Genomic DNA, 23,197 nt, shown 5'->3' on the forward strand with positions numbered 1-23,197 from the left:
ACAAAAAGTCTGTCCCCCGTCTTAACCTCATCACGTACGTGGCCCCCATCACGTGTGGGTTGCCGGGACAACCACATCAGGGCAGGGGTCGCACGGGGTGTGAAGACTGGGAGGTGGAGACTGTTAGGGCCCCACAGTCGGGCCGGCCAGCCACACACAGGGCACAGTCCTGTTGACACGGAGGTTAGAAATCATAAAACACGAATGACAGGGCACAGGGACATGTGTTTATGGTTCTGTGGTAACACTATAAACACAGGGGAATGACACCCACCACATTCGAGACCGGCGGCCTGAACTGCGTGGCACACACGGGAGTGAACCCATTCTGGGGCAGGCAGGTGAGGAGGACGTCGGCCGGGCAGGGGGGCACCGGGAACTTCAAAGTTAGGGGTCAAGTTCCACTTGTCAGCCGGAGTGGTCTGGACAAGGGTCACCGTGTTTGTGCTTTTTTCTATCCGACCCAAACATTTTCAAGACTTCAGGGACCACGTGGCTTGGTCCCTTGGCATCACATGGAATAGTCAGGACCAGTGCCCTGCACAATGTGGGGCCTCGGAAGTGCCCCCTGTCTCCTGTGGGTTCACCTTGCCCTGCAAGGAAGATGACCAGCCCCGACCTAGGAGCGTGGCCCCACCTGGACATCCTTCTCTCCTGCTCCTCGCCAAACCAAGGGCAAAGGCTCCTGCTTCCACCTGGCGGCAGCCTCCTCCCCCCCCCCCGGGGCAGGGGGCGTGGGGACGCCCAGACACCGCCCGCCCTTGCCCGCTCCTTCCCTGTGGACTCCTTCCCTGTGGACAGCGCAGACCTCGGCCTCTCCCCCTTTAGGCCAGGGCTGCCCTCCACTGCCTCGAAGTGCCCTGTGCTGGGGACCTGTCCCTCTCAAGGCATCTGAAAACACGAGCCACCGGTGGCTGGAAGCTGGGAGCCACCCAGACCACATCCTGTTTGGCTGGGGCGCCGACTCAGTCATGCCAATATTGCGGAACAATGGAACTTTCTGCACAGGCTTCGGGGAGAGCGGCCCGCAGCGGGGGAAGGAGCCCAGCCCGAGCTCCCTGGGGGAAGGAGCCCAGCCCGAGCTCCCTGTACTGGGTGGGGCGGGGGTGCAAATGGCCCGGGGCACCAGCTGCCCAGGCGCAGGCCAGCTCAGCCTCGGGGTCCCAGGGCCCACGGCTGGCAGCAGGCCAGGGCCCTCTACACCCCGACATCTCAGGCTCCCAAATGCCGGGTGAATGAGTGACCAGCCGAGCACTTCTGAGACGGAGTGATGAAACGCACCACAGAAACAGATGCTAAGTGACAAGGAACTGGCGTCAGCAGCAGGGACAGCAAACCCCCGTGCGGCCCCGGGCGATGCCAGCCACCCGGCTCTCTGGGCAGCCTCTTAAAGGGGAACCAAGTCCCCCCTGGAAGTCTAGCGTCCCCAGTCCTGACCTTTCCTGGAAGAACCCTCCCCCAACGGTACGGCTGAGGAAGGGGCTGGAAACGCATTTTCTCCAACACCGGAAGCATCTCGGTGGGGAACGTGGTGCTTTCTCACCGAAACGCGCTGGGGGTCTCCGGCCTGGGTGTGAGAGGCAGACGGGCGAGGTGAAGAACCTTCTGGAAAGCCCGCACAGCAGGGAAGGGGCTGGTGAGTGAGGACACACAAAGTGGCCACCTGGCTCTCCGTCACACGACCTGAGGGGGCGACAGCGGACGTGCACAGGCCTCCAGGGCTCACCCAGCACAGGGACCACCAGCTCCGGTCTGAAGTGTGACCACATAACCTGGGAAATGCCACCTGTCCGGCCGAGCAGCTGCCCGTGTGGGGCCGCCCGGGCCCAGGGGACCAGCTCCCAGCGTCTCCTGCCCTGGGGCCCCGGCGGGCAGCAGACCCGCCTCGTCTCCGCAAGGGGCTGGTGTGGGGACTGAAGTGGACGGGTGAGGCACTCACAGCAGCTCGGGGTCACGGCTGGGGCCCCTGAGGGCACACGGCTGTTTTTCTCTGACGGTGACCCAGACACGTGCACACACAGACCGCCCAGGACCACTCTCAACATTGCGGAGTGGTCCACCCCTCGTCTCTCTCCAGCCCAACCTCGTCCCTTTACTCCAGGAGCCGGGAACCGTTTTGGCTGACAGAGCCATGAACGCCACATATTTTAAAATGTAATTCCATGAGAGCCATACAATGACCTGTGTACATTACACATTATCCAATAAAAATTTGGTGTTGTCCCGGAGGACAGCTGTGATTGGCTCCAGCCACCCCCAACCATGAACATGTAATCCATGAGAATGTTTTATATTTTTAACATTATTTTTTTTATTAAAGATTTGTCTGCGAGCCAGATGCAGCCATCAAAAGAGCCACGTCTGGCTCGCGAGCCATAGGTTCCCGACCCCTGCTTTACTCACATTCAAGCTTATCTCCCAATTGACCCACCCGACAATATGTCAGACCCGCCCCCAAGGGATAAAGCGTGAGTCCTGCTCCTCCCAAAGGCCACCCCACCGCCAGCCCAGGCCGCACCGCTGCTGGTCACAGAGCCTCTGCTACACAAAGCGGGAGTCCCCAGACCAGCAGCCTCTTCTCCCCCCCCCCAAGACTTCCTGGGTCAGAACCTGCATTCTCACAAGACCCTGGGCGGTTCGTGTCGCACAGATTAGAGACGGGCCGGGCTGGAAGGTGGCAGGGCTGGCGGAGGCCCACACTTGTCCTGGATGAAAGCCGTCTGTTCTGGGGTCACTGACTCAACGTGGGGGGCCTGGGGCCTGCGTGCAGGTGTGCACTCGGCGATTCCAGGTGTGCACTCAGTGATTCCAGGTGTGCACTCAGTGATTCCCCTGGGGCACGGCGTGTAACGGCGCTGGCTCCCTGTGCCAGCTCTCAGTGCGGGCAGAAAACAGCGGAGGGAGCAGAGGGCTCGCCGTGGTGTGCGTGCTCTGCACCTGCTTTACCCAGCCATCCTCGAGGGGAGACGGTTTCATCCTGCTTCCCACGCGTCACATCCACCCCTGACCCCCGAGGGGATAACAGGGTTAGCAGGGACCAGGGCCACCGCCATGGACACCGGACCCCACCTCCCACCCCCGCCACCCCAAGCCAAACACCGCGGACTCCTCGTTCCAGAGCAGTTTATCAACGGGCCCATTGTCCCCTAGGTCCCCTCCCTTTCCCTAGTTCACCTGGCAGAGCGATGATGGTGTTTGTGTTTGGAAACCAGCTCCTCTCTGGCCGGGAGAGCAGCTCACCTCTAAATGTCGGGTCCAGGAGAGAACAAAGAACGCGCTGTGGGCAAGAGACAGGCCTGGCCTGACCCGCCGTGGGCCGAGCCCCCGGTGCCCGGCTCTGAGGAACCGGGCGGCCCCGGGCCAGGGTGCGGAGGCCCCGGGCTTCTCCCTGGCAGGGGGCACAGGGACCCAGACAGCCACCGTCACGGTGACCACCGCACACGCAGAGCAAACACGGCACAGAGGCCCCCACCACTGTCCGGCCTTCCCTGCCACTCTCTAAATAAACCCCTCCTTTTAGAATAGACTTAGACTCACAGAGAAGCTGGGGGAAGGACTGCTGTACAGACGAGACATTTTACACAAACCTCACGGTGACCACGAAACAAAAATCCGGAGCTGAGACACGAACCACAAAGAAGAAACTGAGAAAAATCATACAGACGCTGTGAAGGTAACACAGCCGGTCCCCAACACCCACCCGTCACTAACGTCTTACCTGAGGACGGCACATCTGTTCCGTGAATGAACTGATGTGGGCAGGTTATTATTAACAAACATCTGTCCTTTCCGCTGGCTGCCTCAGTGTCCCCCTGATGTCCCTTTCTCTATCCCAGGATCCTACCCGGGACACCGCATGACCTTCAGACCTATGTCCTGAGGCTCCTCTGGCCCGTGACAGTTTCTCAGGTGCCCCCAGCTTTTGACAACCTGGCCGTTGGGAGCAGGACTGGCCAGGTATTTTGGAGGTGCCCCTCAGCAGGGAGGTGCCTGATGTGTTTCTGTCCTCAGGGTTACTCTGGGGTCACGAATTCATGGAAGGAGCTAGAGGCGAAGTACCCTCCTCATCATTGTCCACATGACTCACCACTGTTGATGTTGACCTTGGTCACCTGGCATCTTTTAACCCCCTCCCCCAGGCCCCACCCTCCCTCTCTGCGGAGAGATTTCCCCATGTCCACCGCCAGCCAGAGGCTGCAAACACAAGCTCTTCCATTGTTAACAAAACAAGCAAAGGGAAGGACCCAGCGCAAGGCCATGAGAACCCGGCTCAGCGGCAGGCAGCCCTCCCCAAGATGCAGGGCACCCTCTCAACCACAGACGCACACTCCCTGTTCCCACCGAAGGCTCGGAGTTAGAGACCCAGGGCTTGCGGCTGACTCTAAGATCAACAAGAGTTTAAAACCCGAGTGGCTGGATAAGTAAATAGAGGTGATAACCTGCCCCGTGTTTATACAAAGGCCATTTCTAGGGCAGCCCAGACGCCAGCCAGCTACCCTGCTCAGGCCCTGGATACACACCTGGCCAGGTGAGCAGGTGCGGGGGGAAGGTGGCCCCCTGCACGGCTGGTGGGCTACCTGATGGGGTCCCTCAAGTCTGTGTGTCCTTCCTGGGGGTCATCAGATGAGAGCCCCAAACCCTACGGGGACGCAGGCAGGTACAGAGGACACAGAAGGTCCCAGGCACTGCACTCAGCCGAGGACCCCTTAGCTGCGGCGTCATCAGTGACCTAGGAGAGCTCAGTGTGTGTGTGGGACCTGAACTCACAGGGCTGGAGGTCACCGAGGAGGGGGGACAGGTGGGAGGAGAGCTCAGTGTGTGTGTGGGACCTGAACTCACAGGGCTGGAGGTCACCGAGGAGGGGGGGCAAGTGGGAGGAGAGCTCAGTGTGTGTGTGGGACCTGAACTCACAGGGCTGGAGGTCACCGAGGAGGGGGGGCAAGTGGGAGGAGAGCTCAGTGTGTGTGTGGGACCTGAACTCACAGGGCTGGAGGTCACCGAGGAGGGGGGGCAAGTGGGAGGAGAGCTCAGTGTGTGTGTGGGACCTGAAGTCACAGGGCTGGAGGTCACCGAGGAGGGGGGACAGGTGGGAGGAGAGCTCAGTGTGTGTGTGGGACCTGAACTCACAGGGCTGGAGGTCACCGAGGAGGGGGGACAAGTGGGAGGAGAGCTCAGTGTGTGTGTGGGACTTGAAGTCACAGGGCTGGAGGTCACCGAGGAGGGGGGACAGGTGGGAGGAGAGCTCAGTGTGTGTGTGGGACCTGAACTCACAGGGCTGGAGGTCACCGAGGAGGGGGGGCAAGTGGGAGGAGAGCTCAGTGTGTGTGTGGGACCTGAAGTCACAGGGCTGGGGGTCACCGAGGAGGGGGGGCAGGTGGGAGGAGAGCTCAGTGTGTGTGCGGGACCTGAACTCACAGGGCTGGAGGTCACCGAGGAGGGGGGGGCAGGTGGGAGGAGAGCTCAGTGTGTGTGCGGGACCTGAACTCACAGGGCTGGAGGTCACCGAGGAGGGGGGGCAGGTGGGAGGAGAGCTCAGTGTGTGTGCGGGACCTGAACTCACAGGCTGGAGGTCAGCGAGGAGGGGGGGCAGGTGGGAGGAGGAGAGCTCAGTGTGTGTGTGCGGGACCTGAACTCACAGGCTGGAGGTCAGCGAGGAGGGGGGGCAAGTGGGAGGAGGAGAAACACGCCCTCCTCTCAGCCCTTTTGGGAAGAGAAGCCGGGAGGGGGTGTCAGGATGAAATGCTCCAGGCCAGCCCACTTCTGTTCGAATGTTGACCCTCAAAGCTTGGGTGAGCTGCCCCGTGCCTCAGTTTCCCCATCTGCTAAATGAAGACGCCCCCAGTGCCTGCCTCACGGGTAGGATTCTAGAATGGGGCAGGAGTTCCCCAGGCAGGGGTGGACGAAAGCTCTGTTATCCCGTGGAATTCAGGCGCTGGGTGTCTGCGTTCCAGTCCTGCACTGTGACCTCGGCAGGTGACAAGGGAGAAGGGTGGCAGCTCAGGCACACTCCGCACTGCCCCGCACCTGCCGAGCGCCGAGTTGTCGCTATGGAGCTGCTGTCACTGCCGCCACCACTTGGAAGGATTCCACCTTGGGACAGCTAACTCCTCGAGCCGGGACCGAACGCCTCATCTGCTGAGAAAGTCCCAATGCAAAGCTGCCGCCTCCACCAGGTGGAAGGCTCAGTTCCTGCCCCACCGCAGTTCACAGACAGCCAGTCCCAGCCACTGTCACCCTGTAGTCTCCCTGTAGTACCCCCGGCTGGGCCAGCTCCCAGGGGCAGGGCTGAGCTGGGTGCCAGACACAGGGCACACGCCCTCATCGGGGTAAGTTTTATGATTATCCGCATCACAGATCCCCACGCCTGGGGGGGGCCCATCCCCCAGTGTGGGCGCGCTGAATGGCTCAGACCCTCCTAATTCCTTCCAGTCCTCCTCCCACCCGGTCCTCCCGCCACGGGTCAAAGGGCAGAGCACGCCACACCAGCTCGTGAATAGCAGGGTGCTACAAGGATGGGGGGGGCTGTGCCCAGCAACGAACCCCTCGCTGTCCCTGGGTGAGAAAGCTCACTCATGCAGTGGAGGGGGGAGCCCCCAGGGTCCCCGGGAGCTGAGGGGCCGCTCGGATAATTCGTAGGGCCAGCCCATCACGAATGCAGCAGCCTCAGGACCGACTCAAGCTGAAGACTCCAGAAGCCGCTGGGCTCCAAGGGGGCCCAGTGCACCCCGAGTTGTAAGTCAAGTCATCACTGTTCGCCTAGGTCTGAGTGTCCACAGGACGACCTGCCCCTCCCCTCCGCAATGGGCAGCACCCAGCACAGCACCCGCAGGGCAGCCCGCGGGGTCAAGGTCCCGACTCGGAGGGAGGAATGCCTGCAGGACCTCTTCCCACGGCTGGCCAGGAGCTGACCCTCCGAGAAGAGTGAAAACACTCCTTCTCCACGGTTCAGGCAAACCTTCCAAACCACACCTATCAAACTAGACCCAGAAAACACACTAGGAAATAGGCTCACAGCCCATGTGGGCGGTGCCGCCTGCAGCCACCCCCCCCCACACCAAACCCCAGCTTCAGGAAGGGGACCGGGGCCAAAGGAAGCAAGAGAAGACACTCATTGTCGTCCCCGCGGGCCTGCCCGCACACCCTTTCCCCAGAGGGTGGGTGCCGGGGACGCTGTGTACCTTGCTGGGGGTGCTCGCTGAACCCCCCCCCCCATCTTAGACAGCAGGGCTGGAAGGCAAAAGCTGACCCCGAGGAGTGCCCAGGAATGGTGAACCACGCTGACCCTTGTCAGCGCCAGGGGCCAGGAGAGAGTGAGGCCAGTCCCTCCCGGGAGGTGGCCTGGCACCTGGCCGGCGTGGCTCAGGAGCTGGATGGCACACAGGTGACGTCAGTGTGGCCAGGTGGAGCAGCGGGTTGCGAGAGTGAGCACAGGTGACCCCGTTTCTGAAATAACGCCCGCATGACTTTTCTGACAGCGATGAGTGATAGATAGGTTGTCAGGTGACTTTTGATTTCCCCCTCGGGGTCTAGTTCCCAAATCCGTGACAGCCTGGGTTACTCATAAACCAAGAGAAAACACGGTCGGCGGGCCATCTTTAGGGTCACCGGCTGGCCTCTCTCCTCGGCTTTCCCGTCCGCAGGGCGACGAGCGTGTTCTCTACGTGGTGTTCACGGCGACGGACTTGAACCGCATCCACCCTTTAAACGGTTTGGAAGGGGGAAGGCGGCTTTCTGGGAGTAACGCCAGGGGAGGCTTGTTCCCAATTTCACGGGAGGAAATCCCCCTTCTAAACGGTCTGTGCAGAAGTAAGCTCCCTGAGCACCCGTGAAAGGGGAGAGACCCGTGATATCTAAATCAATTCAACTTGAGTTTTCATGTTTAACACAAGCAGCTTCAGTCCCTCATAGAGGAAACGGATCGTCGAAATCCCTTGACAGAACATCTAAGTAAAGAAATACTGCTGAACAGGGGCGGGCCGGCCAACACGCCCGGGAAGAGATGCTCATCGCCCCACATCCTTCGGGATGCCCGTCAAAACCACAAGGCGGTGTCACCGCTCCCCCACGAGGCTGGGGACCATCAGAAAAAACGGAAAATAGCAAGTGTTGGTGAGATTAGAGACAGTGGACCCCTGTGCCCTGCCGGTGGGAACGTCCAGTGATCCACCCACGGTGGGAAACACAGTCAAACGTACAATCTTTAGTCACTGGGTGGCTGCTCTCCTCAGAGTTTTCAACAACAAGTAAATTAGTTAACTGATTTAAAAATTAAATTATATGATAAAATAATCCCATCTCTGGGAATGTATCCAAAAGATGAAGGCAGGGTCTCCAAGAAGTATTTGCATACCCATGTTCACAACAGCTCTATTCACGACAGCCAACAGGTGCCGGCCAAACGGTCATGCACAGAGAAACAAAATGTGGTCCCTACATACAAGGGAAGAGCATTGGCCTTGGAAGGCAGGCAGTATTTTAACAGGCTGCAAGGTGGATGAGGGATGCACACTGAGGACGTTATGCTAAGTGAAATAAAGACACCTGTCACAAAAAGATACATAGTGTGTGATCCTACTTTTGGACAGGAGCTATCTGGAATAGTCCAGTTCTCGGTACACAGACATCAGAATGGCGGTTGCAAAGGTCTGGGGGCATGTAAGAATTTCTGGTACCAAGAACCACCCAGTACTCAGGCACAAACTTATTATGCGATGTGACCAATAAGATGCAATTCTATTACACAACCTATATGTTTATATACTGCTCACCAAAATTAGGGGATATTTCAAAATGAATATGAAGGGATAAAAAAAAAGAAGCATTTGATTTTTTTTATTAAACAATAACATCAGAAAAGCAAACCACGACTCAAAGAAAGTTGTTTGATTATGCAAATGAGATGCAAAACCAACTTTTATTTCATTGGTGAAAATGCACTCGACAAACGGCTGAAAGCACTGGAGTGTCTGCACGTCCCCTGGTCCCTGGTCCCCTCATTTTTGTGAGCAGTGTAGTTCAAGATAGGGTATTGACACTAATGGCTATTGTTATGTTGACTGTTGTCGTTATTATTTTTACTTGACAATCTAAGGGGAAAGAGGTCAGTACCCCTTGACTGAATAGTCAGGTGTTGCACGTTTTAAAAATTCCTGCGGCCCACCGGTTGAAGACTGCTGCCCAATGCTAACACACAGAAGGGAAACAGGAACAGCTGCCCGAGCCACTCAGTCCTCAGGAGGAGCCCGCACAGCCAAGGGAACCAGCCCCAGAAGTCACGGCCCAGAGCTCAAGGCCGGCTTCCGGGGAGCGCAGTTAAGAGCCCAGACGCACAGCCCTCTCCAGTGGGGGAGAGGGAATCACTTCTCACTTCCCAGGTCTCTGCACCCTTTGGAATTGTTGCAAAAGCACTCGTCCTTCTCGTTTGTAACTGACAAATTTAGGCACACCAAAAGTTTAGGAACCGTCATCATTTCAGGAATGATTCCATTCAAGACACGGATTCCTAGGCGGTCACTCTAAGCGGGTGATTTTCATTCTGGCTGGGCAGTCACCTAGAATGCTTTCAGAACTAGGGTGGCCGGGGCCTCAGCCTCAGGCCAATGACTCTCCAGGGCTGGAAGCTGAGTCATGCCTGTAAGTGAAGCTCACTGGTGATTCCAACGCAGGAGGCTGACGGTACAGCAGTCCTGCTGAGACTCCCCAAGCCCGGGAGGAACACAGGGCGCCGTCCCGGCCAGGCCTCAGCGCCAGGCTCGCCGCTGGGTTCTGACCAATGCAGCTGGAACTGAAACGGGCGGGAGAAAGGCCGGGAGTGCACACACAGCCCTCTGGGGGGAACACGGTGGCCTCTGGGGGTCAGCCCAGAGTGCACACACAGCTCACCGGGGGGAACACGGTGGCCTCTGGGGGTCAGCCCGGGAGTGCACACACAGCCCACCGGGGGGAACACGGTGGCCTCTGGGGGTCAGCCCGGGAGTGCACACACAGCCCACCGGGGGGAACACGGTGGCATCTGGGGGTCAGCCCGGGAGTGCACACACAGCCCAGCTAGGGGAACACGGTGGCCTCTGGGGGTCAGCCCGGGAGTGCACACACAGCCCTCCGGGGGGAACACGGTGGCCTCTGGGGGTCAGGTCGGGAGTGCACACACAGCCCACCAGGGGGAACACGGTGGCCTCTGGGGGTCAGCCCGGGAGTGCACACATAGCCCACCGGGGGGAACACGGTGGCCTCTGGGGGTCAGCCCGGGAGTGCACACACAGCCCACCTGGGGGAACACGGTGGCATCTGGGGGTCAGCCCGGGAGTGCACACACAGCCCACCGGGGGGAACACGGTGGCATCTGGGGGTCAGCCCGGGAGTGCACACACAGCCCACCGGGGGGAACACGGTGGCCTCTGGGGGTCAGCCCGGGAGTGTATACACAGCCCACCAGGGGGAACACGGTGGCCTCTGGGGGTCAGGCCAGGAGGAAGCAGGGAAGGGCGGGCCAGAGAGAAAATGCTCTGGGCTGGCCAGTCAGACCCCAGGTGCCACGCTGCGGAGTCAGGCTTACTCTGGGAAAACCGGGGGGCTTGGGAGTCTGCAGGCCCAGAAGACACGTGCTCAGAGGGGGTGCTCAGTTCTCAGACAAGGGCAAATGCCATGACTGAACCGGGCCCAGCACGCTGAGGGCATCCACGCCTGTCTGCAAGGGAACCAATGAATGCATGAGCAGGAACAAGGGAGGGGAGCGGACATCCCAGGCAGAGAGCTGGGTGACAGCCGCGCCACTCAAAGTCAGAGCACACGGGACAACATCCGGCTGTGGAATCCCGCAGAAACCCATCAGCACAGATAATAACACACAACGTCCCAAACACAGAGGAAGGGGACCCCGGGCACTGGCTTGGAGGGATGGAACCTAGCCAGATTCTCACCAGAGTCACCCCCAGACCAAGGCATTAAACACACACAAATCAAAACCATGCAATACTGCAAAAAACAAACACACAACAAGTTAGATACTCGATGCAATGACATACGGGTAGCAAGATTAACAGACTCAACAGCACACAGTGAAAACTGCCCGCAGACGCTGGGAAGAGGGACAGGGAGGCAGGCCCCGTAACACTGTCACTCTGCCCAGGGAGCAGCCGCCAGGGGCGCTAACACTGCACCCGCTCGTGACACCCACCCAAGTTAAGCTGGGCAGCAATGACTCGTTTTCTTAGAGGTCACAGCGCGGTAGACTAGAGCCGAGGTCCGTGGCCTCACTTCCTACTTATACAGAAAGCTCAACAAGGCCCGAGAAGCAAACTCTTCAAGTAAGAGGAAATGACAGAACCAACCCTACGCGTTATCATCCCAAATATGAACTATCTCGATGGGGGGGGGGGGGGCACCGTGAAAAGAATAGCTTTTATCTCAGGCAAGATGAACCTACAACAAACTGACCCAGAAAGGGCAACGATAAAGGAATATCAGAAAAGGTAACATCAGGACCAGGAATGCTGCATACACACAAAACGGAGGATTCTGAGACGGACCAAACTGCAAAGGGACAAACAGAGCCAACGATCGCGCAGGAAGATCGCGCAGGAAGAACGCGCAGGAAGATCGAACGCGCAGGAAGATCGAACGCGCAGGAAGATCTAACGCGCAGGAAGATCGAACGCGCAGGAAGATCGAACGCGCAGGAAGATCGAACGCGCAGGAAGATCGAACGCGCAGGAAGATCTAACGCGCAGGAAGAGAGCCGTCAGGGCTGATCCAAAGAAAGCGACAAGACCAGCCCTGCTGGGAACCACGCGCCCGGCTCCCGATGTCGGACGGCCCGACAGACGCACCACATGGCACACAACCAAGGACAGACGTAATCCACGAGCTCAGTCTAAGTGATCTGTGTCAAACCCCACGTCCCAGGGAAAGTGCTGGAAAGCATTTTTGAGACCTCAATAACAGGGGTCCCCAAACTTTTTACACAGAGGGCCAGTTCACTGTCCCTCAGACCATTGGAGGGCCGCCACATACAGTGCTCCTCTCACTGACCACCAATGAAAGAGGTGTCCCTTCCAGAAGTGCGGCAGGGGGCCAGATAAATGGCCTCAGGGAGCCTCATGCGGCCCGCAGGCCGTAGTTTGGGGACGCCTGCTCAATAAAGTCAAAAGTAGAAATCTGTACGCCCCCCCCCATCCCAATACCAGATGTTAACTAGAAAATAAGAGGGAAGAAAAAGGAAAAAATAGGGAAAAGAAATGAGTACTTGACAAGAAAGTCTTGGGTTTAGGTGGGTAATTCTTGCTCTGAGGCAGAACAAGAATCACCTGGCCACAGGTACGCACCAGGTAACTCTTCAAGCACTCAGAGCAGGGTACACAGCTGTCACCACCTCACCACATACACACAGGGTTTGAGTGACGTGGCTGCCTCCAAAGAGTCCCTCTGAGTTCAAACAGCCAAAGAGGCAATTCCAGAACTTTCCACCAGTCCATCCCAGTCATCCCCGAGCTGGCCTAAGTGCCGGGTACACTGGTGGACTGGGTGGGCATGGGCGGTCCCTGCCCACCACCCGTTCCACCAGCTCCGGAGGACTGCGTGGCCCTGGGCGTGGCCACCCTCGCGGGACGGGCGTCAGGAAAGCCAGAGGCACCTGGACCCTCGGAGTAGGGCGCTTCCCACACTGCACTAATTCTTCGTCTGACAAAAAAAAAATGGCTCATCAGAAAAGCACGCAGAAACGGAGAGTGTGAGGGCAGGCGTCTTGGGTGTAAAGATTTATCTCTAAAACATCTACCCACCCCTCGGTGCTTAACTAAGGACTTGGAGCTCTAGATTATCCCGACCGAGTGTCCCGCCTGGTGCCTGGCATGGTGTGACCTTGACAGTTGACAGTTTCGATGGAGACGAAATGTAGACACAATGCCATTCATCACAAAAGCGGGGCTCACATGTGCTTGCCAAGTGGGAGGGTGCGGGGGGGGGTAGGAAATGGAGACCCCTCCTGCCAGCTCTCTGCCCTGCCCACATTAGGGTCTCTCCCCTATCGTCAGGCCTCGGCTCCTGCCGGTGGACGGGCATCATCCCCCTCAGACCACCCCTGGCTATCACCTGCCCACCCCCATCCCACCTGACACCTCACCTTGCCTGCCCTTCCCCCACCCCAGCACCACCCCGACGCTGCTTCCCGGTCTGGTGGGAAGCACCCTGCTCACCCCAGGACTTCCTTACCCTGGGGGAGACCCGGCCCCCAGCAAGGGGCAGGCCAGTGCAAACAGCTGGCCATCTGCACTCAAATCTTGGCTGCTGCACTCACCGCTTAGACAAGTCCCTTACCCCTCTGGGGCCTTGGTTTTCCTATCTGTCACAGAGACACAGCAAGAATCCCTCGCCTCGGAGACTTGTAAAGACGACGAATGAGTTTACAGGTAGAGTGCAAAGACACTGGACGGCACAGAGTCAATGCTGCAGACTTCCCAGCTAATAGGACAATAAATACAATGTATCCTTGTTACCCAAGAATGCTCAGCGGGGAGAGAGGGAACTCAAAACTCAACTGGGTAGCAAAGCGCATTCCGTATTTTCTGAGACTTCTGTTACTAAGTACAACCTTAGCAGCCCGGCTCTACTTTCTCTGCCAGACTGGCGATGCTCACGTAGGTTTGACACCAGGACTTTCTTTGCCATCAGTGAAAGCCACTTCATTTCTGACGTTGCTGAGTATCATTGCTACGCAAAGGGAACTAGGGAGTTAGAAGCACGGATATGCTCCCATATAGGATGTGGAATCAGTATAAACTTCAAAACGAGATGCCGTGTCTAAAACACACATCGCAGGGGAGGGACGTGGGCATGTCCACACAGCGGTACCCATCCGGGAAACGCTCACGAATGATGCCGGTCAGTAAAACGTCTGGTTCCGTGTCATTTTCAATGATCCTAGTAGTTCCACTCTCGTAGTCAGTGTACCCACGAGGACACCACTGCAGGTGGGAGCCTGGCACTCATGGTTTCGGGTAAGTACCCCCTCAGTTAGCATCCAGGTATAAGCACTCTTAAAACTGTAGAGAGGGCCTGACCTGTGGTGGTGCAGTGGATAAAGCGTTGACCTGGAAATGCTGAGGTCACCGGTTCGAAACCCTGGGCTTGCCTGGTCAAGGCACATATGGGAGTTGATGCTTCCAGCTTCTCCCCCCTTCTCTCTCTCTGTCTCTCTCTCCCTCTCTGTCTCTCTGTCTCTCTCTGCCCCCCTCTCCTCTCTAAAAATGAATAAATAAAATAAAAAATAAAAAATTTTTGAAAAACAAAACAAAACAAAACTGTAGAGAGGGGTCATTTAATCAGATGAGTCCATGAGCCTCTCACAACAGGCCCCCCGGGAGAAGCAGCGTGGTGGTCACATAATGGGGTCCCAGGAGCCCAAGGCTGCAGGGGTGTCGGGCTGTGAGGAGACGACCCAGGATGAGGCGGGGTGCAGCGGGTCCCCGCCTGGGTCCCTTCCCAATCACGTTGGCACGTTGTATCAGGTCTCCCCAGTGTCCTGAGACAAAACTTCAAAGAGGACTGTAGCCCAGACATCTCGTCCATCCGGCCATCTAACTCTTACACGGCCCGCAGGAAGCAGCCAGCTTTCTGGGTTCCCTGCACTTGCCCAATCACTCGCCACCTCCAAGACCCCTGCCCGCACCCACACAATTCCTTCACGTCCCCCCATTTAAGGGTGCTTCTTTGGGGAGACTGCCCTGACCCTCGCCCCCAGTACACCTTGTGAACCTTGACCGCCCTACACAGAGACCGCCTCTGGTGGGTTCTCCACCTCCCCACCCCACCCCCTACCCCCACCCTCCCCCCACCCCCCGCCGTCTGGCACAAAGCGACTTAGCACAGGTGACAGATGAAGGAGTTCAAGTCATGCAAGAGTTCATCGTAAGCACGGGAGACGCCCCAGCGCGCTGCAAAATGGGCTCAGCAGTCAGGCCTGGTCTAGGGGCTCTGGCCCCCCACAAACTCCGTGAGGCAGACCTGGTACTCGGGAACAAAGGGCCAGAGGGCATGAGCAGGTCCCCGGTTTCCCGGCAGCCCCCAAAGCACTGCCTCGGGTTCCAATAGGTGGACGGGCGATGACTCAGGAGCCCGCACGCCAAGACCAGAGGCAGCCAAGGCCCCTTCGCAAAACCACGCGCAGGAGATGGGCCAAGAAATCTTCCTCTCCTGCCAATAAAGTCCTGACATCAGACCGCAGCTAGAAATAAAACTGACGGGAGACCTCTCACAGGGCGGAGGGACGGAGCCATTTGCTCCTAAGGAACCTGGAGGTTCCGAACAGCAGGTCTGTGCTGTTCCTGCACCAGATCAAACCGCCACCCAGCTGATCCTGTCCCAACCCTTCGAGGGAGGCCGCCCCACAGATCAGGCTCGATGTCCACAATCACGTGACTCTGGGGAGCGTGACAATGACCATGCTCAAAGCTGAATGCATGGAAATCACGCCTGCCTCTCTAAAGAGACCGGGCCCGACCTCTCAACAGAAATATTTCCTGTGTTCTAAAACACACCGTTTCCCTCCATTTTAATGCTCCTGAAATGAGTGTGTATGTGTGCATCCTAAAGTTGAGGGATGCATGTCCAATCCTGCCCGAAAACTCACCCAGAGTGCAGAGCATGTTAGGAATTGGCCGACCAGAAATGAATTCCCCCAAAAGGGGTGCCTAGGAGTCCACCACTGACGTGTAAGCTCCCTACATTTTATTCAGAGGGTGAAGAAAGCCTGTCCTGAGTTATGCCCTTTGGAAGTGATTTCCTAAGTCACGAGGACACATTCACCCAAAAATTCATATAATTAGTCCTGTAGATCTTAAGCACAATAAAAGAAAAAAAAATATTTGAAGGAGAAACTTACAGGTGGGGAGAGATATCTCAAGACAGTCCCTACAGAGCTGTTTATAAACTCACAGTAACTGAAAATTGTCTACGAACAAGAACTTGTTAAATGAGGCTGGTGCACTCCCCGCTACAAACCCGACAGGCCATCTGAAGACCCAAATCTGTCCTTCATCTGAAAATATGTCAGCAACAATTTAAGATAAAAAGCAGTTTTTAAAAAGCGTACTATTGCCTGATCGGGCAGTGGCGCAGTGGATACAGCGTCGAACTGGGACGCAGAGGACCCAGGTTTAAAAACCCTGAGGTCATCAGCTTGAGCACGGGCTCATTCGGCCTGAGTGCAGGGTCATCCAGCTTGAGCGCAGGGTCGCTAGCTTGAGCGTGGGATTATATACATGACCCCAAGGTCGCTGGCTTGAGCAAGGGGTTACTTGCTGTAGCCCCTGGCCAAGGCACATATGAGAAAGCAATCAATGAATAACGAAGATGCTGCAATAAAGAGCTGACGCGCTTCTCATCTCTCTCCCTTCCTGTCTGTCCCTATCTGTCCCTCTGTCTCTGTCACAAAAAAAAACACAAAAAAACTAACAAACAAAAAAAAAAGAAAGAAAAAAAAACCGTACTGTTCACTGGGCAGCTACTTACTGAAGACCCACTATGGGCCAGGTCAGGTCTGGGAACACAAGCCCTCACTGCCATCCTGCTCTGCTTGGAAGGTCTGGTCACCTGTCAAACTGTCTAGAGTAGTCATCGTAGGCGGCAGAGTTTCGCTGACAGGAACCTTTCCTCTTCTGCATTGTCTACTGTTTCTAAAATGAACATTACTTGAATAATTGGGGGGGGAAAAACTTGAGTGGACAGAGCTTAAAGAAAAGGGAAGTCATAAGAAACTAGTCCCCAAGCGATTCATGTATCTAGAGGGTACTTCTATTGAACCCGAGATGCTCCTCACCTCCCTCCCGCCACCTCCCGAGGTAGCCAGGGCGGGTCAGGCGCCCTTGTACTCGGAGGCCTCCAGCAGGGGGCGCTGGTTCCCGCACACTACCCACCTGAGTCGCACGTCATCCCAGGGGTCTGGGGCTGGGTGCACCTTGCTGACTCCGTCCCCACATCTCTCCTCCTCCCTAGATTAGAGAAACAGGGCAAGGACTGGGGGCTGGGGGAGGGGGGGGGTCATGATCCCTGTCCGGACACCAATGCATCATGCGGCGAATCTGCGCCCAAGCACCATTTAAAGGTCAGACGGAACACCTAAAAATGTCAGAGTCCTGCTGCGCTCGTATTTAATTCAGATGATGAGACATAAAAAAAAATTCTCTATTTACTCACGACTTGAGAATACACCGCGGCACACACGGGACTCGGGAAGGGTCCCAGAGATGAAGGGCTCCCCGGATGGGCAGGGGTGGGGTGGCGTGATGTCCGCTGTCTCCACACGTCCCTCTCCCAGCCCCACAGGTAAGTAGCACCATGAACATTTCACAGATCGGAAAGCTGGGCCTCGAGGCCGTCCAAAACCTTGCCCGAGGTCAAAACCAGAAGCAAACAGAAGCCAGAGACTGGCACTCACAGACAGGTGTGCGGCCCTGAGAAGCCCTGGACGTCCCCGAAACTGAAACAGGTCCTGACGACGAGCGGTCGGATACCCCACCCCACTCAGAGAACGGAATCTTCCACCGGCCAGCCGGCGAAAACCTCGTCTCGGCTCCTCTGTCCCCCGGCAGCGGCCTGGGCACGGGACACAATGTTAGAGGACCATGGCTGGTGCGCCCCAGTCCTTAACAAGGACTTCCCTTGAATCTCACACGATGACTTGCATTCGTGTGCACCGGGTTGTTTCACATGTGAATGACCGAAAAGAAAGAGCCACTGACAGAAGACTCGGGCACAGTGACACAGAGGAGAAGCCCAGGAAACACGTGAGCCCACAGAAAAGTCCCTGTGGAAAAGGTGACCATGTGTAGTTCAGGGGTGTGTGTGTGTGTGTGTGTGTGTGTCCCAAAGGAACCACAGCTGAGAGGTTATTAGCCTCTACCTCCACGTCAAATGATCTGAATCACGTGTTGCTCAGTCTCTCAAAAAATTTATGAATAGAAAATGCCAGTGAGGAGACAGACAAGTCCTTGGTTCCCGCCTGGAGAGAATAAGCCCTGGCCGCCGTCCCTTCCCCGGACTGCCGGCCGCTGCCCGGACTGCGGAGCTAAGCAGGTGTTACCCTCACCGCCCCCTGGTCCCGCCTCTCTGCACATGAACTTACAGCTCCCGGAACCCACAGTCCTGGAAGCACAGGCGGTTCAATAAAATATAAGCAACCACAACAATAACAACAAAACAAACAAACAAACAAACATGGGGGAGGGGACGCTAAGCAGACTCCAGGGAATTCACTTGTGATTCCAGCCAGCGACGGATCCCCTGGGCTGTCACTCAGAGTGGGGTCTCCGACAGGGGCCTGCGATGTCACCAAATCTGACCTTCCGGTTCCTTAGTCCAGTGCCCGATAGGTGAGCCTGCCCACAGCTGCCCACAGAGCAAGTGCAGGACGCAGCTTTGTTCCAGTAACACCTGGAACACCGATTTCTGGAACCACAGAGGGAACAGAACAAAACCCAACAACACCGCAGCCTCCGCCAGGGGCTATCCGGGACAGGGGTAAAGTGACACCAGACAGCAGCCAACTCCAGTGTGCACGCCCCCGACCCGACACTGCGTCCGCACCACCCAGGGAGTCGCTCTGCTCACCACGTGCCCTGGGCCTGACACTTTACAGCAGCGGTTAGGAACCTATGGCTCACGAGCCAGATGTGGCTCTTTTGATGGCTGCATCTCACTCGCAGACCAATCTTTAATAAAAAAAATAATAACGTTAAAAATATAAAACATTCTCCTGTATTACAATCCATTCATTTCCTACTGCTCATGTTCATGGTTGCCGGTGGCTGGAGCCAATCACAGCTGTCCTCCGGGACAACACCAAATTTTTACTGGATAATGTGTCGTTGTATGGCTCCCACGGAATTACATTTTAAAATATGTGGCGTTCATGGCTCTCTCAGCCAAAATGGTTCCCGACCCCTGGTTTACAGAAAGGCCTGGGTCCGGCGATTATCTCGGGCTGAGTCTGAGCACAGCACCTTTCTCTTTCATTTACATGGGGGGTGCTTACAGATATCTGGTGCCACCCCCCCCTGGAACTGAGGATGTTTAAATGTTCGCATGGGCTTCTTTGTATCCCCCCTGAACTGCTAAAAATTCATATCCTTTCAAAAAGCGCAAAAGCATAAAATGGGGAAACAGAGCTGGGTAACTGCGGTTGAATGAAAAAATAAACCATGCCCCCCCCCAACACACAGCAGTTCTAAGTAAGCGGACTGTTCTCCTAGGCTGAAGTCACAGCCGTCACACATTGTGAGCTTTAAACCGTAGAGCTAAGAGAAGAGCAGGAGCGTGGCCGCTGTATGGTTCTGCAGGAAGTCGGCACCCTGAACCGTCACCTTGGCCAGACAGACCCTCTTCGCCCGTCAGGGCCTGGCGTTCGTGACACATGTAGTCTGTGCGTTGGGGACGCACCCAGCAGTGCCCTGGGGGAAGGGTGGGGGACAGACAACAGGTGTGCAAGGAAGGATGGTCAGCTTCTGACCTGGGGAGCCAGGAGAGGTCTCCCAGAAAGGGGAGCCTTAGGGAACTGGGTCTCAGGGACAACTGAGGCCACCAGCCAGCCTCCCACAAAGGCTGGGGGACTCACGGGGCAGATGTACAACCTGAAGAGGCCTTGGGGGGAGCCTTCAAAGCAGCTCCTCCAAACCACACCACACCCCCGTCTCTGGGGTCACCCGCCTACCACTCACCCTCCGGCACTCCCTGCTGTCCCCGCCGTCTCTGGGGTCACCCGCCCACCCACTCACCCTCCGGCACTCCCTGTTGTGTCCCCCCCCCCGTCTCTAGGGTCATCCGCCCACCCACTCACCCTCCGGCACTCCCTGCTGTCCCCGCCACATCCCTCCAGGCTTCAACACCCCACCCCGAGGTCCCTCCTGTCTGGACACCTTCAAATGACAACCTTATTTATTTTATCACTACCATTCTTCTCGTGACCTATGTTCTGTGTTCTCCATGTTTTCTAGAAGCTTCCCACAACCGCAATTACACAGTTGGAACAAGTCAAACCCAGTGGTTCCCTGTCTCTGACCCCTCAGGACCCAGAACTGTCTGTCTACGTTGGGGCTTCCACGCCCAACCTTGTCCTCCTTAGCCGCACGGACACGCCTCCTGCCCACTGGCCTTCCTGCCCCATCTTCGGGGGTTTGGGGGTGACCTAGAGTGCGCTCCCAGACCCCACTGTTCACACTCAAATCTCCAGTGAGCTCCTCCACACTCACAGATTCAACACTAAAGAAATGAGCCCTGTGCCCACCCTGTGTCTCTCCATCGGTCCTTCCCTGACCAGCGTGGCAGCCCCGGCAGGTGCACAACACCTTCCTAATTAAATTCTGGACTGCGGGGGCCTGGTTGGCCTCTTCCCAATCCCAGGTCTGCTAACAGGACTGCCTCAGAGGTTCAATGACACGTGCTTCCCACATGCATGCTGCCTGCAAAGAAAGCTCTCGCGTTTTAAAACCACGATACTGCTAATTATGCTAAAGAAAAAAAATAATCAGCTTAGGTGCGTCACCAAGCTAAGGACTCTGACAAGAAGCCGGTAGCCGTTGAGTTCCCGCTCTCTTCACTGGGAGGTCCTGGGAAGCTCCACTCAAGTCCAGCTTTCTGCTTTGCCATCCAGGATCAGCCAAGCTCACCGAGGGGCGTCCCCTGGCCTCAGCCAGACCCCTTCTTCCACCAAGACCCTTTCCAGTGCTAGACCGGCGGATGTGACCCCGGCAGAACAGGGACCTGGACCAGCACCGCGAAGGGCGGGGCGGGGCGGGGCCACGGGAGGAAGACCCACAGCTGGAGACTGGGAAGATCGGGTCTCTGCCCACCTCGTCGTCCTCACGCTCAGAGCTTTCTGCCGGAAACCCTTCCCAGGCTCCGGAGGTTAAAAAAGTTTCCATTTCTCGGTGTCAAATACAGGGTCTGTCATGCCTGGCCCCAAACCACCTCTTGTGGACAAAAAACAAACAAACCAACCAGGTGTAACCAACCTGGCCAAAATGTTACCTCACAGCGTCCTCTGATCGTAAATTCCTGACTGGGCAGGTCACGGTGGGCGGGCCCCACCTGGGCGGTAGGGGTAGGTGGTTACACCCCAGGCCTATACAGAGGTCTTTCTTTGCCTTAAGCACACCTTGCCCGTTGTTTCTGTGCACCTAGGTTAACACACGGCCAACCCACGGTCGGGTCGGGCGTTGGCGCCAATGCAACGCCAACAGGAATCTCCAATGTGGGGTGTGGTGAAGAAGGAACCATAAAGCCGCAGTCCTGTAGGTTGAAACAGGACTCCGGGAATCCTTTACCAGGACTAGGTCGGAGGGCGGGACACAGTGCAGGTGGGCAGTCCAACGCAGGCTTCCCGGCGAAGGGCAGTCGGCCTGAGAAATGGCTGTGTTGCTTTAATTCGAACCCGGTTAGCCACCAGGATCCCTTCTTCGTAGGTGGCGCCCCCCCCCCTTCAGGGTACACAACAGCTTTGAAACGCCTCTTCTTCAGACCCCTGGAAGCACAGCCACTCTCCAGAGAGCTCACAACCTTGACGACTCTCCTGTAACCCCAGCCCCGCCTCGCTCTCTCCCCTTTCCACACAGCCGTCCTTGCACACCCCCTGCTCAATCCCAAACGGGTAAGAGACACTGCACGCGGGCTTATCCTCGGGGTGTTTGAGATCCTGGCCCCTGGCAACGTCATCGGCTGGGCTCCATCCAACAAACTCATAAAAAATTCTTGAGTTTGGAGAGTTCTTCCATGGACACTTTCCGACTATCTTGTAACCAACCTGGCTACAGGCTGAACTCCCTACATCCGTGGAGTTCAACCGCGGATAGACGTTAGAATGGTGAATTTACCAGCGAGCTTTTAAATATGTACTACCCATGTCTGAGCCCCACCCTCAGAAATTCTGATGCAACAACAGGGGAAGGGAGAAGCAAAGGTTTCTAAAAAAAAAAAAAAAATGTTTAAAGCTCCCAAGTGATTTTAATGTGCGGCCTGAGTTTCAAAGCACTCTACTCTCGCTGGCCAAAACAGGCTTCTCAGTGACTCCCAGATCCTCTCTCTCCCTGCATAGCTAGGCAGACATGGTCCAAGCAGAAGCCAGCCAACCATTTCATCCGTTATATGAGGGGGCTGGGCAGGTGGGCTCAGTCTAAGAAAGATAAGCAGGCGCGGCTCTGACCGGCTCACACGGATTGCTGCCTATTTAGTAATGTAGACCGAGCACTAGGAGCTTGACCTGAGCTATGGTGGGAGTGTTTACACCAGGTAATTGGCAGATGCTACAATCAAGGTTCTTTGTTTATTTCCTCAGAGAGCAGGTTTCTCTGCAGTGGCGCACTGCAGGCTTGGGACCTCCTACTTTTGAGAAGCTAGAAAAGAAAACATTTGTATTCCTTTCAGGGCAGTAAGTAGACTTTAGTAGGCTTCCTTGTTCTGAAGAATGGGGCAGGCTTTTCCTAAATTGCACAGGCTAGGGGGAGAGGGAAGGGGGGGGGGAGGAGAGAGAGGAAAAGATAATTTGTAAAAATTTAGAACCATAAAATCATTTTGCAAAGTATTCTCTTTGATCTGCTCAGAAGAGCTGGGCTAACAGGCCTCAGCAGTGTCCCCGGAGGCCAGGTTTTACGGAGGAGATAAGAGTAACCTCAGTAGTGTGTCATTTCTGAGACTGGAAAGGGGAAGGTGGAACACTTATCTTACATTTTCTTAACAGCCTTCCCATAATCTTAATCTTATTCCAGTGACCTCATCTGCCCAGAATACCTTCTTTTCATGGTGCAAGAACAACCCTCACAGCAGATGCTGAGTTATCCCAACTTCAAAACCACAGTCTACTCTAATAAATCAACCTTTACCCTGACGACTGGGTGAGGGCACCGGCCCCTGGGGGGAAAAAGGTACTAACTGGCTGCCTTCCATTCAGGCTGAAAAGATTTCACGGATTTCAAAGACCATCAAGCTTTTTCTATCATGGTGTAAGGGAGACAGCACTCTGCTGGTTTCATGCCTTAATGCTACCAAAGTGTGTGGTGGCTGTGACGGACACTCATCTGTTTAACTTCAGCCTCCCTGGGAGACGTGAGCTGGGAGATCGTGCAGGGCTCAGGCAGATCCCGGTTTGAGTCCCAGCTCAAGCACTTACTTGAATGAACTATTATGTTGGAAGAGCGACTTAAAGTCTCATAGT

At 56.3% G+C, this 23,197-nt stretch overlaps 1 protein-coding gene across 2 annotated transcripts in view; it reads right to left on the bottom strand.

The window, feature by feature from the left end:
* The window catches only part of SH3BP4 (SH3 domain binding protein 4), a 90,393-nt gene that overhangs the window by 63,116 nt on the left and 4,080 nt on the right, over window positions 1-23,197 (bottom strand). The window contains exon 1 of one of the 2 annotated variants that reach the window (XM_066280207.1): window positions 3,719-3,852. The exons of the other annotated variant lie outside the window; for it this stretch is intronic. The gene's annotated coding sequence lies outside the window, so the exon portion shown is untranslated. Of the gene's footprint in view, window positions 1-3,718; window positions 3,853-23,197 lie in introns of those variants that run through there. 2 annotated transcript variants of the gene reach the window in all.

The sequence above is a fragment of the Saccopteryx bilineata genome, chromosome 5, assembly GCF_036850765.1.
Source record: "Saccopteryx bilineata isolate mSacBil1 chromosome 5, mSacBil1_pri_phased_curated, whole genome shotgun sequence".
Classification (NCBI taxonomy): domain Eukaryota; kingdom Metazoa; phylum Chordata; class Mammalia; order Chiroptera; family Emballonuridae; genus Saccopteryx; species Saccopteryx bilineata.